This window comes from Eptatretus burgeri, chromosome 20 (genome assembly GCF_056783735.1).
Source record: "Eptatretus burgeri isolate ZD-2024b chromosome 20, Ebu_testis_v1, whole genome shotgun sequence".
Taxonomy (NCBI): domain Eukaryota; kingdom Metazoa; phylum Chordata; class Myxini; order Myxiniformes; family Myxinidae; genus Eptatretus; species Eptatretus burgeri.
Genome location: NC_140980.1, coordinates 2579009 through 2596508, shown reverse-complemented (window position 1 = coordinate 2596508; position 17500 = coordinate 2579009). Strand labels below are relative to the sequence as shown.

Genomic DNA, 17500 nt, shown 5'->3' with positions numbered 1-17500 from the left:
GAGAGAGAGAAAGTCTTTCCGTCCAGAAGGAAATGTGTAGAAATGGTACACCTGAGAATTGTTGCAGGAAGGGTGAAGGAATAGATCGCCGGGGTAAGGAAGTACCAACTTTCACTCTCCGTCATCTCCGTCTACCAATTCCAGCACTCATTCTTTTCTCATTTTTCCCACCAGCACCTGTGGAACCATCTTCCACATTCTCTTCAATCTCATTCCACCCTCCAGATTTTCAACTCAGCTGTTTACCACCATCTCAGGTCACTCCCCATCCTTACTCATGATATTTTCTTACCTCATTAACCCTCTTGAAGCACACCTCTCTCCAGGTTTCCAGGTTATCCGGTATCCCCCTCAACCTCCTGCTCTGTCATCATTCTTCTGTGACTGAGACTTGGCACCGATAAGCCTCTTGCTCATAACCTGTGTCGTCCTTCCCTTGATGTCATTCTTCTGCATGATCTTTATTCCTCAAAGTTTCCTTCCATTTTGCCCCTCTACCCCACTGTTGGTGTGTCCTCTCCATCCCCTCTCTTACCTCAAATGGACGCACAGCTGACACATCACGTGAAAAGGCTGAATGCCTAACCTCCATGTTCACTTCTAAATCTTGTGTCCGAAACCCATCACTTTCTCCACCCACCTTACCCAGTCACACCCAGCTGTCCCTGGACTCTGTTTCCTTTTCTCCTGACAAGGTGGAGAGCTTGCTGTCAAACCTCGACTCAGATTCTGCAAACGTTCCAGACGGCATCAGCCCACGTGTCCTAAAAACCTGCTCCTCAGCTCTTGCTCACCCTCTCTCTGTCCCATTCACCCTCTCATTTGATCAAGGTCATCTGCCATCTACTTGAAAATTAGAAAACATTACAACTCTCAAAAAGAAGGTGCAAAAACAGATCCCTGCAACTCCAGACGAATCACGCTGAGTCCATGAGCCAGACCAAAATTTGGTACCAAATTGCGGGATAAAACGAGACACCATTTTTTGAGTAGGTTATGACCGCCAGTTTAAGAATCCGCTTGCTTGCCATTTCAAAAGCGGAGCTTTCTTGGGGAAATCCGCTAGGGGGCGCTTTGAGGGGACAAAATTCTGATTTTCTTTTTTTTTTGCAGATTTTGCAACTAGATGCAATGGACAATCATCCTAAATCAAGTTGGAGGCTTTATATGTCATGTAAAAGGTAAAATTTTGACAAATTGTTTCAATTTTTTTTCAATTGTTTCAGCTTAAATGAATCGAATCTTAAATGAATTAAATGTTGTTGATACTCTGCAGGCATTTACATGCCAGCTGTATGTGTCCCGAACCCATGATGCAGAAGTGAACGCTCTACGCTTCAATCTATGGCGCGCTAAAAAGGGTGTTGTAGAATCCGGGCAACTACCATCGTGTGCAGACATCCTTAACCAACACATGCTAAGAGCAAATTACCAGGCCGCTGTATGGAGACGATCCCTTGATCCAAAGCCTTATGTGCCTGCTCCAGAAAACCATGGCTGGCGCACAACTGACGATGGTCGACTTGAAATATGTTGGATGACAGGTAGTTTTGGACTTCATGTTCTGTGAGTGCCGCAAAGCGTGCGAACCTGGTGATTGCGTTTGCTTAGACAATGACCTTCCATGTACGGACGAATGCCGATAAAAGGATTGCAGCAACACGAAGGACAGTGACTTCGTTCTGGACGTTTCTGATGATGAGTCTTCCCATAACGATGAAAGTGATGATGAAGATTAAGGACTTCAGTGATTTATACAGTGATGGCAAGGATGTCTGTGATGCACAGTCAGTTACAAGTACAAATTTATTGTCGATATCACGTCAAACTTCTACAGCTTCGAAAACATCCTACCCCCCGGTAGGGTCACCCCCCGGAGGAAAACATCCCTCCCCCGGCCAGTTAATTTTTGACGCTAACACATGCCTCAAATTTTAACTAACATGTTATTAGACCAAACAAAACCTCTCAGTATATTCTGCACAGCAATATTTTAGGAATTGGTCTATGAAGTTACTGGCTTCAAGAAAACAAAAACTGGAGAAAATTGCGTTTAAAATTTGAAATTTCAACTCATTTCAGCAAAAAAATTCAAATAAATTTCCCTTTCTTTACCCTTTTCAGTTCAGTTTCAGCTTGACACTGAAGTTAGAACAATTTTACATGGCATCTAGTTAACAAATATGCCCAAAAAAAAAAAAAATCGGTATTTTAACCTCCTTGAAGCGCCACCTAGCGGATTTCTCCAAGAAAGCTACGCGTTTGAGCTGGCAAGCAAATAAGTTCTCAAACTATAGGTCATGACCTATCCAAAAAGCAGTGTCTCGTTTTATCCCGCAATTTGGTACCAATTCATGAAAATACTGGGCTCAGCTCATGGACAAGCTTCTCCCAATCATCAGCAAGGTTATGAAATCCATCATCGCTTCGGACATTAAATCCTTTCTCTTCTCCAATGGCCTAATTTACAATCATCAATTTGGTTTCAGACCAGGTCACTCTACCCTGGATATGCTGCTTCTGCTCTCCCAACAATGGATGGAGGTCCTCAATGCCGGACATGAAATGAGAGCCGTATCCCGAGACATATCACGTGCTTTTGACACGGTCTGGCACCCTGACGTCGGTGATGTTTCTGTCTTCCACCGTCTCCTCTCCGGCCCTCTCGGTCTGAGATATGTCGTCCCCATTTTTTCTGCATGGCGCTCAAGGTCCGCCAGCAAGCCCCTTCTGCTAAAACTACCAAAATCACGAATCACTGCTCACTCTTTCATTCCATTCCTCTTTTTCCCCACCTTAGGAACAAACTCCCACACTCTCTTCAATCCTATTCTTCCCTCCAGGTCTTCAAAAAAGCTGTTCCCCACCATGTCTTGTCTTCCCCCATCCAAAACCATGATGTTTTCTGTTCAAGCTAATCCACCCCAAACCCAGCTTCGAATTCCCTACCTTCCTTCCTGAAATTCCCTGTCGTGTAAGGACCTGAAAGACCATCTTGTGTCCATCTTGTTTACCCTATGTCCTCCGCCCCATCCCAATTCCTTCCACAGATCTCCTCATGTCTCTGTTCCCCGACTGTTTTGTCCTTCCCTCTCCCACAACTCCTCTTCAAATTTCTTGTCAATCGCATGAGAATTGAGTACTTTAGAAACTTGAAAAATTTGTTGTGGTCGTATCCCTCGATGATGAAGAATAACGTCAAAAAATGCTCGGAAGAACATGCAGCTGAATGTTCATGTTGAAGAGAGGGATTTGAAGTTGCAGAACGAAAGTTACTTTCTGCTTCCTCAACCCCTCTCTTCACCATGACTCACCTGGCAGCCCGACCTCACTTGTCGACCTTCTCACATTCAAGAATCATCAGTCGACACCTTCCTCCAGGTGTCAAGATGTGAGCTGGAAATCTTGCCTCCAGCAGACCTCGCAAGTCACGTCTTGTCCCCTTGAAGATCCCACAAAACCCTCAACCGAAAATCACACTCAATCGATGAAGATGCAAACAACTTACATCTCGATTGATGCAATAAGGTTTGCCCTCTTCGACTGAAATATTTTACATTCGACAAATCAAAAACAATGGAAGTGTAAATATTTCAGAGAATGAAAACTACCATAATCCATTTTATAAAGGATTTCTGTCCATAATCTACCATTTGTGGACAAGGAAGGAACTTTCACAAAACCAATGAATGAGAAAGAAATATAATTTACAGCAAAACTCAAACACGATTACTGTGATGGATGTTTGATGTGTGGAATACCTGGGATTGTAGAGAGAGAGAGTAGTCTTTCCATCCAGAAGGAAATGTGTAGAAATGGCACACCTGAGAATTGTTGCAGGTAGGGTGAAGGAATGGATAGCCGGGGTAATGGAGTTTCAACTTTCACACTCCGTCACCTCCGTCGACCGATTCCAGCACTCATTCATGACTCATTTTTCAACGGGTCAATTTGACAGCGTTTATGGCGGATTATGGGGTGTTTTCACATTTGCTTATTATATATCGGCCGCACTTTCGGCCACCAGGGACTGCCGGTGGCTCGCAGGCCGGGCAATGAAGATCAAGGTATGAGAGTGTCAATGGAAAACTCACCCCTCTGCTTCACCCTTATCTGTGGGTGAAACAGAAAGACAATAACAAACAACCAGGGCGATTGTGGGGGAGGCGAGGGGAGCGAAGGGGATGAAAGTAGAGGGGAGGTTAAGTAAGTGGAGAAGAGAGTGGATGGGGTAGTGTCGGGGTTATAGGACTTGGTGCGAGCCAACTCTTTTGGTGCCAAAATTGTAATTAAAAAAAAATGAAATTCAAATCAAACGGAAGACCACATAAAATAGGGACTGCATTGGAGTCATCAGAAGGAACCCGAACAAGCAAAAAAAAAAAAAAACAGATGAAGTCACCAGGAGGAACCTGGAAAGGACTGGGGTTTGCAATTGCTACTCCGCTACCCTCAAAGCCATCCAGGTGCAGCCAAGTGAGCCTTATTAAATAAATAAAAATTTAAAAAGAACACAGATTCAAAAAATATATATAAATATTCTGGCCGTCAGACCCTGCGTCCAATCAAGTCGAAATTTATAACATATATTCCCCCATTCACTGCGAGATCATAATTGTGAAATTTCACATCAATCGATGAAGCTGTTCAAGAGAAATAGTTTTTAAAAAAATATTTTCCTTCGATCCAAAACGGCTTCCAAACCATTTGACCAATCAATGATATTCATGAACACGCCGGTATTCCCAAGGTCCAGGAAACAAGTGTGAAGTTTCCCTTCGATCTGTTCAGCCGTTCTGGAGAAGAAGATTTTAAAAAGGTTTTTGGGTAAATCCAATGTGGCTGCCAAACCACGTGACAGCCGACGGGACTTTTCGTTCCTCATGGACAGGTGGTCATACCTGTGAAGGTTATTCTCGATCTGTTCAGCTGTTTCAGAGAAAAATTTTGAAATTTAAACAATTATATATATATATATATATATATATATATATATATATATATATATATATATATATATATATATATGGCTACCGAACTACATGACCAATGACGTCATAATTATTTTTTGTGTTGATCAATTTATCCAAAGATGACTCTCAAAAATGTTCATACTGATCGGATGTAGCGTTCGACGTGTGCAATTATGACGTCATAACGAAGGCACCTTTGACATCATTTTTTTTTAATCACTTCTTCCCCCATGGGGAGTACTTGACGGGTCTGATTTTCAACTTTTTCCATGGAGGCGGTTTCAGAGATTATAAAGGTCCAACGTTGCTCCCTTTTTTTTTTTCCCAACCCGACTGCCACACCACGTGACCTATGACATCATAATAATTATCATTAAAGCATTCTGCATGAGTAAGTTGCGCGTCTGGTGAAAAATTAGTGTCAATCCGACGAGCGGTTTCCAGAGAAAATACAGACAAAATGTAATAATAATAATAATAATAATAATAATAATAATAAAAAAATAATACGGATACGCACGAGCGTCTGCAACCGATCGATTCACCCCGCGAGGGCGGGGCTTAACGACAGGAAGTTACGTCAGATGACGTCATAGCTCTGGAATGATTTCAACGTGTAACTCGGAACAAAGACCTCAGAGACTTTTGCTTGTACATTGCTATTCGGAGGAATAAAATGCGTCGTGATCCACCACAAAGATTCTTGTTTTATGTTCCTCTTTGCCAATACCAGCTCAATAAGTGCGCGCGATTTCGAATTGTTCTCGCAAAATATGTTTGTAACAAATGTGGTAAAAAAAAAATATATATATATATATATATATATATATATCATTCTCATCGGAAACTAAAACGGACTAAAATTAAAGCACATTAATCCGAGTTGATGGAACGACGCGGCGTATCACGTTTATTCGCGTTGGTCGGCTGCGCGCAAATGACGTCACGCCGTTGAGCGCGTGACGTCATGACGTTGAAAAAAAAAATTTTTTTGAACCGGCCCGTCCTGGAGCTGTGGCTTGTATTTTGTGGTAAAAATTGTTTTTGATGTTAAATTTCCTCTTCGAATTGAACGTGTGTTTGCTGGTATTTTTATTTCCTGTCTGTTCACCAGTTCTCATTACCGAGGGCTCGGGACGGCTGGGTGGTGTTGTGACTTCGTGGGGGTGAATGGTCGGGGGAACTGCAGCACCTGCCTGGTATATCAATGTCAGTGTACTTCGAGGCAACTCTTGTCATTGTGTGGAACGAACTGGGGTTTTACAATCCATAGATAATCCGGAAAATGCTTTTCAGAGTTTCGTCTGATTGACTGTCTTTGGTTGATGACAAAGACCTCGGAGAACGGAGGAGTGGAGGGGGTCTGAGAGGTGTTGGGCTCCAAATCCGGTGCACCCAACCCTCACCTGACAAGGTACAGAAAGTCGGGGCCGGCCTCAGCCTCCTTCGGCTGCAGGTCCCGATGACTATTTCCTGTATTCTCAAATATGCTCTGCTGCTCTTGTTTCTCCTCTTCGATGTGGTCCTCCTCCTTTGACCGCATGGAAGTCACTCCCATCCACCAAAGGGTGCAAAACAGACTCCATAGCAACGAGAGACCGGTGAGCTTGCTTCCAATTACAAGTACAGTCAGAGAATCCATCATTGTTTCTGATGTCCAAGTGTTTCCTGTTTTCAAGCAGCTCCATCTCTGACCGTCAGTGTGGATTCTGTCCCATTCACTCCACTGCGGACAAGCTGCTGCTCCTCCATCAGCAAAGTTTCAAATAATAGGTGAACCTCTCGTCATACAAGGCCATCTTCACACCTGACTTCCTGACTTCTTCCCACCCACACCATCAACACGTTGCTCTCAATGGAAACCTCTCCTTTTTTTCCCTACCAGCGGATGCGACACCAACGTGGTGTCTTCGGTTCCATTTTGTTCATCATCTACAAAAACGACCTCTCCAATTGTGTGCAGTGCCCCCATCCCACTGCTGGACTGACGGCAGCCGAGTCTCTCTCTCTCTCTCTCTCCCTGCTGATCTGGAATTTAGATGCTGATCTGAAAAATGGAATAGTTTCAAATCCTGGCAAATCAACCCTGCCGCTCCAGAAGGATCGTCAAATGAACCCGCCTCTTCGCATGGATTTCCACTGAAAGAGGTCCAGTCTCTCGAAATTCTTGGCCTCATCATCAGTCATGACCTTTCCACGTAACAAAGCTGGCCTCCAAATCCAGTCACACACCGGGTATCCTCCATTGTTCCGAGTCATTCCTTGAGAAATGAGAACTGCTCACAACCACGAGGCCTTTGTCCGCAGATAAATGGAGCACTGCTCTCCTTTTCTGGGCTGGTGTCTCCAACATCACATCGGTCTCTCCTGGATTCTGTGGAATCAAAATCGTTCAACATTTACAGACATCTCGAGTGAAGAGGTCCACCAAAGCACAACGGTTGCTGCTGTCACATCGCACGCAGGCCGTTGTTACGCCTCTCCTTGAATTTAGCTTCCAGTGCTTCTTGGAAGTGCATCACGTGATTGCATTTGCTGGTTCATTAAGGTTCATCAGAACCTGAGGACATTTTCACTGATTATTCACCTGATGGTTGACGTTGAAAGTGAACCAGAGAGTTGGTGTCAAAGCCACCCAATGCTCGCCTGTTTATACATTTATCGTTTTTAAAAGACTCGTCGAATAATATTTTTTTATAAAGCATTGCAGTGAAGTCTGATCCAAATAATTTTAAAGCCATATATGTATTCGTATATTGTAATAAGTAAACTAGTACACATATGAAATGAATGGCAAGCGTCAAGTATAAACAGGTGAGCATTGGGTGGCTTTGACACAAATCTGAGGTTGAAATTAATTTTTTTTTTAATCATTTGTTAATTTCAACTTCATGACACCAATAATATATCCCAAAGGAACCTCGATGCCAAATATCAGCATCCCAGTACACATATTAAAAGAATGGCAAGCTTCTAAAAAATAACTTCCTTTTTGCGTTTTGACCCCTGTGACCCTTAAGTCCCCCCCCCAACTTGGGGCATGAACCGGGGAGTCAAATCCCAAAAAATCGGAGCATATTTCATATGTCTCCATTGTTGATTGCATATCGTTTCATAAGTACCAGGTTTGGTGGATTTCTGCCCAGCCTATTAGGAGGAGATAGTGTGACGGACGGACGGACGGACGGACAGACAGATGGAGCCAATTACAATGTCCCCCCTTTTCAAAAAGTGTTGGGATAATAATATCAGTTGAGAGATAATTAGGAACATTGTTTGTAGATATTTATTTGTTTATTTCCTTTTTTATTAATTTTTAAAGCAAGTCTCACTTCTTGATGTTTTCATGTTTTCTGCAACCTTCATCCCTTGGACAAAACTCAAGGTTGGGTGATCGTGGAAGAGAAATCAGAATAAATTTCTGAAGGAAGTGAAAGTGATGTCAGCAGAAAGAGTCACTCTCGAACATGATGGTCTTCATAACGATGGTAAGGGTTTACCAATGAAAGGGCACAACGTATGATTGGAGATGCAGATCTGAAGCATTTCTGAAACTCTTCTCAAACGACATTGTGGATGGAACCCCAAAATGTTCTCAAAATAAATGAAATGAAGCACAATTTACTCATAACGAACACTACTCCGTGTGTGTGTGTGTGTGTGTGGTGAGTGTGTGAGCACGGCTCCTGCGCAGGATGCGCCGAGCAAGCCGAGGGGAGAGCAGGGGATGCCACATGATTGAGCATGCATGCGAACATGCCTCTGGAGATTGGAGAGGGATGAATATAAATGCTCTCTCCAGGCTTTCCTGAAGGCCCGGAGTGTTCAACAGAAACGTTGGGTGGAGTGTTGGGCGCGCTTGATGTCCCCAGGAACCCTTGGAGAGGATGGGGGCCAACAGGCGAATTGGGGTGCAAAAATAATCTCCCACAAGCCTTTCAAGAAAGGAGGTGGTACAGCAAAGGCAAATTTGTGCAGTGTCCCTCATGGACATTGGTGCAGGAGTGGCAGCACTGAGACGCAAAGGGAAGGACCCCGTGGGAGTCCCGAGCGGAGGCTGCAGCAGGCAGCCTGCGGACGGAGGGCACACCCCAAGTGGGTGGGCATGGAGGCCACGGCTGCTGGGTCTTCGAGGGGAATCCAACCATGGCCCAGTGGAGATGTAAAGAGCAGGTAAAGAAACTGGAGCAGGCGGGATGACGGACACGGTTAGAGTTGAAACATTGTAAATTGAAATGAGAAGCGAATTGGAAATTGTACAGAGGACATGACAGAAGTAAATGGACAACTTAAATTTCTTCATTTCATCTGTCTTCTTCTTCTTCTTTCGGCTGCTCCCGTTAGGGGTCGCCACAGTGGATCATCCATATGATCCGCATAGTGATTTGGCACATGTTTTACGCCGGATGCCCTTCCTGACGCAACCCTGGTCGCCTCTTACGACACAGGGATATGGTACACCTATTTTAACCGGGGTATACACCGGCCCAGTACACTGGTACTCACTTCGCCGACCTCGGAAGGATGACAGGCTGAGTCAACCCCCTGGTGTATTAATTCAGTGGCCCAACGGGGCTTGAACTCAGGACCTTTTGGATCCCAAGCCGCTGCCCTAACCACTGCGCCAACACACCAGGCTTCATTTCATCTGTATAACAGTTTTACTCAGTGATTTGAACTAATACTCGACTATTTATTTGCAAAAACGAGTTCCTGGGTCTTGTACGACAATTAACTATGCTTCGAACCCAGGGAGCACACAAACTTTCCGATTTTCCAAGAGGATGAATTATTGGCCATTCGGAAGGTGGAGTCATCCAGTGTCAGATAGCTCAGAACCTTGGCATTGCGCTTCCTACGGTCAATCGGTTGATTGTGCAATTCACAAGCGAAGACAAGGAATCCACAGCTTCTCGTTCGGATCGATCAGGGCCCTCAGAAAGATGTCTTCGAGCTGTCAAGCGGTCCATTCAGAAAACTCCCCGTTGCAAGGTGGCAGATGTTGCAGCGGAGGTCCAGATTAGCTCAAGAACTGCCGTGCGGTACCTTCATCAACGGGGCTCCCATGGGAGAGAGCAGCTCGGAGAAAACCTCTTCTTCGACCAGCCAACATTCAATGGAGAAAGAAGTGGGCTGACGAGATGGCCAACAGACCCTGGGAGTTTTGGCAAACTCATATTATCGTATTACGTATATTTCATATTATTATCAAGCCTCTGTTAGATTGCAGTGATTCTTTTTATTTCAGAATAAAATCAGCCGTTCCTGAAGGTTTCCTCTGCTGGGAAGTGCATATCACAGTAAAAGACTCAACCATTTGCACCAAGGAGCATTCAAGAGACCTCCGGGATCGGGATAATGTTGTGGAAAGGCACAGATCAGGAGATGGGTATAAAAATATTTCAGACCTTGAATATCCTTTGCAACACATTCAAGACAATCATTAAGAAGTGGAAGGCATATGGTACCACCAAGACCCTGCCGAGATCAGGCCGTCCCTCCAAACTGGATGACCAAGAAAGGGGGAGACTGATCAGAGAGGCCACCAAGAGGCCAATGCCAACTTTTGAAAGAGCTACTTGCCTTTGTGGCAAAGATTGTTCACTGTGTGCTTGTGACAACAATATCCCAGACACTCAACAAGTCTGGCCTGCATGGTCGGGTGGCAAGAAGGAAGACATTACTCAAAAAAGCCAACCTTGAGTCCCGTTTGAGGTGTTAAAAACACTCCGGAGATTCTGAAGCCGTGTGGCAAAAAGTTTTGTGGTCTGACAAAATCAAGATTAAACTTTTTTGGTCTAAATGTAAAACGTTACGTTTGGCACTAACCCAACACAGCACATCACTCAAAGATCCCTTCTGTGAAGCATGGTGGTGGCAGCATGTTCTGGTGATGTTTCTCATCAGGAGGGACTGGGGCACTTATCAGGAAAGAAGGGAAAATGGAGCAAAAATACAGAAAAATCTTCGAAGAAAATCTACTGCCCTTTGCAAGAAAGCTGATATTGGGACGGAAGTTCACCTTTCAGCATGACAACGACCCGAAGCACACAGGTAAAGCTACACTGGAATGGCTGAGGACAAAAGATAAATGTCCTTGAATTGCCCAGTCAGAGCCCTGACCAAAATCCAATCGAAGATCTGTGGCATGGGTTGAAGATTGCTCTCCATCAACGCTCCCCAACACAACTTGACTGAGCTTGAACCGTTTTGTATGGAAGAATGGACAAATATTGTCCAATCAAGGTGTGCCAAGTAATGGTAGAGACCTATCCCAACACACTCACACCTGTAATTGCTATCAAGGGTGCTTCCAGCAAGTATTAACTCGGGGGGGGGGGGGTGGACAATCATCCAACGAAATTATTCTAGTTTTGTACTTTTTAATTAATTTTTGGAAATTTGTGGAATTTGTTTTTCATTTTGAAGTTGTGGGTTACGATGTGTATATAAAGGTGGGAAATGTCTGATTTAATGCAACTTAATTCCAGGCTATAAGGCAAAAAAACCGGTGAAAATTTTGAAAGGAGGTGCAGACTTTCTATAGGCACTTTAAATACACTTACATGCAAACATACAAACATACACATGAAACATATATATATATATATATATATATATATATATATATATATATATATATGTCCATACATTCCTATAAACATACTGCACATACACAAATACGCGATACACACATGCATGTACATCTCGGTTCCGCAATTTATATTAAATGTGTGGGGGAAAAATTTATATTAATGTATTTTAAATTGTAACAAATGGAGTTTCAGAAATGTAACTTTTATGCTGCAAATTGAATTGGCTGTCATTTCTGGCCAAAAGACTTTTGCCCTAAATGATAAGAAATGTGTTGTTCTGGAGCAGAGTGGCCGAGCTGATAAATGAACGTTTGCTTAGAAAATGTACGAAGTGGCTTTTTGTCTAAAAGACACGTCTACAGTCTGGGTGAATATCCCCCAACCTCTCTCTCATGGAAGTATAAAATGTTTTGAAAGGCAGATCGTTCTCAGTGCAAGCACGTGAGGAAGTATAGTTTCTCAGTGGCTCGTACTCCTTGGAACTGACAAAGTACCAAGTTAGAATAAAACTCTCTGATGTAATGTAGAAGTGAATTGAATCGGGTTGGTCTAACTGTTTACTAAAGTAAGAATAAATGAAATAGAACCAAATAATATTGCAATCAAATGGGGATTCTTAAGTTCATTGTACAAGGGTGAGAAGTGTATGGTGTATAATTAGGAAATAAATTGTTTCACAAGGAAGGACTTGTGTGGACATCAGTTTTATCAGTGTCGATAGGGTTTTTTGTAGGATTTTATAATCAAATCGGACAAACGTTAAACTCTGTCTGAAGTCAAATAGGATTCCACAATCGGCCAGTTAGAATCCTTCAGGAGGACAACGATCACAACAAGGTGGGTTTAAAAAATCCACATCACGCATATACCGTACATATCCGATCTGCTTGCCGCAAAGCACGAAAAGAATGTTGACTTCCTGAAACGTCATGAAATATTGTGTTGCGATGTTCCAGAGGGCTACCGGTGCACAGGAAACTTTGAGCAAGATTTAGAAGAGCTCTGCGCCCGATCAGGAATCAAGGACATTCCTCCCGTGGTGCCGAAATATAATTTTGATTCCAACTCATTGAGCAAAAGAGGAAAGTATAACCTGCAGTCAAACAAGAATGACATTTTTAGTTTTAAAAAAGATATCATTTTGTAGTTATACGTGTTAAAAAATTATAATTTTGTATTGTACGTGTTTAAGTTCAAATTATTAGGATCCTAACTGGACTCTAGTCTGAATGAAATGCAGTAATTTCATGTACAGTATTTAAAGAAAGTTTTTTTTTTTGAAGAAGGGGAATTGTCACCTGCACCGTCCAAGGCGTCGAATTATGACGTCATAATGAAGCCACCGATGGCATCATCATGAATAAACCTTATTCCCCAAGGGAAGTACTTGACAATTAGTCATGTGGAAATTTTTTTCCGGAAGCGGGTTTCGGAGATATGGAGGTGCAAAGTTTTTTGGTTTTCCATGATAACACCTGTACCATGTGACCGACGACATCATAATTATGACTAAAAAATTATACAGGAGGAAGCGCATCGATGTGGAAAATTTCATGTCAATCGGACCGACAATTGCAGAGAATTTTTTTCATACTTATCGAATCAAGCGCTGTGCTTGTCAAATTATGACGTCATAATGATGGCACCGATGACATCATCATTAACATATCATATTCCGCATGGGGAGTACTTGACAATGAGCCATGTTTCAATTTTTTCCATGGAGAATTTTGGACATATAGAGGTGCAATATTTTTCCAAGATGGTGCCTGCACCACATGACCTATGACGTCATAATTATGATTATAAATTCCTACAGGAGGAGCCGCACCACCGATGCTCAAAATTTCGTGTCAATTGGACCAGCAGTTGCAAAGAAAAAAAATTTCATTACTTATCGAATCAAGCGTTGGTGCTTGTTGAATTATGACGTCATAATGAAGAAAGCGATGACATCATCATAAACAAATCTTATTCCCCATGGGGAGTACTTGACAATGAACCATGTGTAATTTTTTTTTTTTCCGTGGAGTGGTTTCGGAGATTATAGAGATGCAATTTTTTTCGTTTTTTCCAGGATGGCGCCTGTAACCAGGTGACCTATGACGTCATAATTACGCCTTAAAAAAATTTCTCCATCTTATAAATGAAGAACATCTTCGGAATGACGAAACTCATTTGTTTTCATCCTGAAACTCGTGTTTCTTGAAACCACATTTTACCTGTAGGGACGGTGGTTCGTAGTCGAAGCACAATGAGCAGCGAGGCGAGCTCTGAATCAACGGAACGCGGCATCGGCGAACGAGTCCCTTCCTTCATGCCGTGCATCCTGGCGGAGTACGAAGGAAATGATGGACAAAGAAGAGAAATCTGTGCATTGCACATCCGAGGTTGTGAGAAATGAACGGGTTTGTGGCGGAAAGAAAAGTGGTGATTGATGAACATACGTCTGATGTACATACACATATATACATTCCTATATACATACTGTACATCTTCAAATTCCCTCCCCACTACAAGTCTTTATACCCCTTCCCCACCCAAAGTCCTCAACCCCAATTCTCTGTCGAGATGCCATCATCTCGTGATTCATCAGTAAGAATGGTGGATAAGTAATCTGTGCTGCTGCGGCTGCGATGCAATGCCCTCTTGTAGGTTAGGGCAGGAATTTGGCCACCAGGTGATAGCTGGTCAAATTTACACCAGGTTTTACACCAATTTTACACCAGGTCAAACAACCAGGTGATAGCTCACTTTAATAACCAGGTGATAATAACAGCTTGGATACATTAATATTGTTGTTTTCTTCTTAAAATCGAGAAAAAAATTAAATAAAGTTTCCTTTGTGCAGGTTGGAGATTGAATGACAACTTCATGGAAGTTCTCAAGTCGTGTTTGCCATTTGTTTCCACTTTATGCTCCATCAGGTGTGTGCTCCCTCACAAATCAACATTGTTCCACCTTTTTTGGTCATGGATCATCATCTTAATGCATCTTGGCTTTTTTGCAGTTTCTGGAACGCTTGGACCAGCGACAATGTTTTCAGCGTGAACGTGTCCACGCTTTCGCAGTGCGGTGCTCTCAGGTACGTTCATCGTGATCGCAAGCAACGCTCCACTCACACGCGCACGCATCAAATTCTGAATGACTGCCTCGGATGCCGCTCGTCCTGAACACCTGAACCGACCTTTCACCAGATGCAAACACAGGTCTTCATTCCATTTTCCAGATGTGTGACACTGGAGGGCAACCCTATTCCTCAGCAGCCATACTACAGACTACTACACAACCTTGGCCTGTAAGTGTGCTTTGTGATTCCACGCAGGTCCTCACATTCTATGTTCAACATGAAGCCTCAAGGAGAGATTGTACAAGGGCATTTATTGCTGGAGGTTGTTATATTCTGCAAATGAAAAGGATAGAGTGCAAACAAAACCACAGGTTGGCAGTCATAGTGCAGGTTTTGATGGGTCAAATGGCCTCCTCTCGCATTAAAGTCGTTTCCAAGAGAACTCGTACTTGTATATGACTACCCTGGCATGCTTCGTGTTCCCAACTCTGAATCCATGCTTTCATGATTCTTGAATCTGTGGGAAACTGAATTGTTAATTTCATTTATAATGACGTAAAATGCCAATTACTCTCTCTCTCTCCCATTCTCTGGAAAATCCTCTTTATCTTTTTACTGATGACTCCCCCCTCTGCCATACCATCGGTCATCCCTCAGACCGGTAAGCAGCAGCTTCTTCGCTCACTGCAGATCTGGGTGAAATCACAAACTGGTCCAACACGTGGAACATGTCTTTCAATCCAGACAAATCTCACACTCTCACCATGTCTCTCCGAAAGGACCGTTTGGAAAACCCCTCCATCCACTTTCTCAACAATCCTCCGGAAAAAGTCCTTTCTTTCAAGCTTCTGGGTCTCACGATCTGCCATGATCTTTCCTGAGAAAGCCACACTTCAAACTTGGCCTCCAAAGCCAGTCGTCGACTGGGAATCCTCCATCGTGCAAAGTCCTTTCTTTGCCCACCTGAGCTCCTGACTACTTACAAAGATTTTGTCTGCAACCTGATGGAGGACTGCTCTCCCCTCTGGGCTGGTGCTCCTGCCTCCCACCTTTCTCGGCTTCACGCTGTGGAAACAAAGGCATTTCAGATCATTGGCATCTCCCGCGATGAGGCTGAGGCTTTGGGCCTCTCACTCTCTCACCGCAGGCAGGTCGGTGGTCTTTCTGTCTTCCATCGTCTCTTCTTCAGTCCCCCCCCTGCTCTATCTGCGATTTGTCCCCACCACATTTCTGCAGGGCGCTCAGGGTCTACCATCAACCCCCTTCTGGAAAAACTACCAAAATCACGAATCACTGCTCACCTTCACTCTTTCATTCCTCTTTTTCCCCGCCTTCGGAATAAACTCCCTCACTCTATTCAATCCCATTCTTCCCTCCAGGCTTTCAAAACAGCTGTTTATCACCACCTCTTATCATCCCCCATCCAAATCCTTGATCTTTTCTACCCCCGTTAATCCACCCCAAGCCCACCTCCTTCAAATTCCCTGCTTTCCTTCCTGAAAGTCCCTGTAATGTTCATCCTGTTTTCCCCATGTCCCCCATCCCATCCCTCTCCCTTCCAAAGATCTCCTAATGTCTCTGTTCCCCCATTTTGTCCTTCTCACTCCCGCCCCTCTTGTCTCATGCCCCCCTTGCTGTGTGCATTGTGTGTTACGCTCTCATGCGAGCCATGACTTGGTGTACAAAAAAATGTTTTTTTGCTTTCTTTAGTGCTTTGAGAAATACGTGCTGGGAAAGCCAGTCGGGAGGCATTGTACACATTCCTTAGTAGTAGTCGTAGTAGTAAAAGACCTTGTAAAACCTCATCGATAATTCGCTGGCCCTGATGGCCAGGGCAAGAAATCACATTCTCTTTCCTCCCGTCACCCAAGACAATCTGGAGCAAGCACCGATAAGGGACCGTTTTTTTCATCCTGTGTTTGTGATTTTAACCTCGCAAAGTTCCACCTGTTGTTTCTTCAAAAGGCCTCTCTTTGTTCAGTTAATTTCCTTTGATGTATGAACCACGCCCTGGAGGGATCACAAATATACTCAATGTACTCTTTGTGAAATTGTTTGTCTTATATTTTGTGACTGAATTAGCAGCTTCAACTGCTGAACGAAAAGTTCTTTCTGTCTCGAGGTGGCCAAAACTTCCACGACAGATCCCAGCTTCATATTCAATGTATCCAGTGTTCATTTGTCCCTTTCTCCTTGTGTCCTCATAATTTCATAGTCCGTGAACCAGAGGAGTTGTTGGTCCCATTCGGGTGTGAAAGTTGCACCACAACGAAACTCAGGGAGGCCGGCCGGCTTGATACCCTCGTGGTGACATCTGTGAGCCGTCTAGTCTGGGTTCGAATCACGATCCAGCGATAAACTGCCAACCTGGTGTTTCACACGCAGGGCGTTTTCCTCACCTTCACCCTACTGTAAGGGATGTTGAACAGATCCTGATGGTGAACAGGCCTTATTGAAGTTATCGGATCAATGACGAATGTGACATTTTCTCGTGGACACAATATTTTGACCGATGTGTTAGAAATAGTGGACTCCTGTTTTTGCCTTTAAATAAATCTCTAGTTGTGCTTTTGTAGTATTTTATTTGTTTGCTTAATTACATACTTTTTCAATCTATGCACACTTTGAAGGTGGTACTTTCCATTGCAGTCTCAGTCACATCTCACTAAGAAACAACCAGATCGATGACGAAGGTGCAGACCTGCTTGGCCAAGCTCTCGGTAGCACCAAGTCGAGCAACAGAGTGCTCTTGAATCTCAACCTTGCTTTAAACCATATCACGGATAAAGGAGCAGCATCCATTGCTCAGGTAACGAACACCACTGAGTTATTACCACTTGGTCTGTCTGTCTACAAACACC

General features: G+C 43.6%; 2 long non-coding RNA genes across 3 annotated transcripts in view; one reads left to right on the top strand and one right to left on the bottom strand.

The window, feature by feature from the left end:
- LOC147008318 (uncharacterized) overlaps positions 1 to 17500 on the bottom strand; it is a 134516-nt gene that overhangs the window by 29509 nt on the left and 87507 nt on the right. For both annotated transcript variants that reach the window (XR_015053508.1, XR_015053510.1), the window contains one exon: positions 13792 to 13898. This is a non-coding gene — a long non-coding RNA (uncharacterized LOC147008318). The remainder of the gene's footprint in view (positions 1 to 13791; positions 13899 to 17500) is intronic.
- Positions 13895 to 16122, top strand: LOC147008321 (uncharacterized). Its single transcript, XR_015053520.1, has 3 exons — positions 13895 to 14496; positions 14580 to 14654; positions 14799 to 16122. It is a non-coding gene; the product is annotated as an uncharacterized LOC147008321 (long non-coding RNA).